Genomic DNA, 510 nt, shown 5'->3' with positions numbered 1-510 from the left:
GGAGTGTCTCCGGGCTCAGCACCTACCCACAAACCGCAAAACCGCAGTCAACATCTCCACCGAAGTTGGCCTGTCTTGGATATTTCTTCTCCCCTCCCCTTCCCCCACCTCCCCTCCGAATGTGTTTCTTGCTGAAACGCCTGGCGGCAGGAAACCGCCTCCTGGCCGCGCGCTAGGGGCTGTCCCCAGGTGCGGGTCTTTGTGTCGGGGAAAACTTTTAGGGAAAGCGGGCAGCGCTGGACAAAGAGCGGGCGGCTGAGGGCGTCTGCCAGCAGACGGGGTACCTGAGCGCACGCGGCTCCCCAGCTCAGCCTCCCTAGGCTGGGAGTGGCTGGCTCCAGCCGAGTCCCAGAGCCCCCCGGGAGCTGGAAGAAGGCAGGCAGGATACGCCACGGCGGGCGGCTGGACATCGGAGTGGACTGGGGTGGGCGGAGGCGAGCAGAGGCGCGGAGCAAAGCTGTCAAACTGCGCGCGGAGCCCCACGCAGGGCGGGGGACAGGGGGAAGGAAG

The sequence above is a fragment of the Myotis brandtii genome, unplaced genomic scaffold (assembly GCF_000412655.1).
Source record: "Myotis brandtii unplaced genomic scaffold, ASM41265v1 scaffold308, whole genome shotgun sequence".
NCBI lineage: Eukaryota > Metazoa > Chordata > Mammalia > Chiroptera > Vespertilionidae > Myotis > Myotis brandtii.
This window is presented reverse-complemented; position numbering follows the sequence as displayed.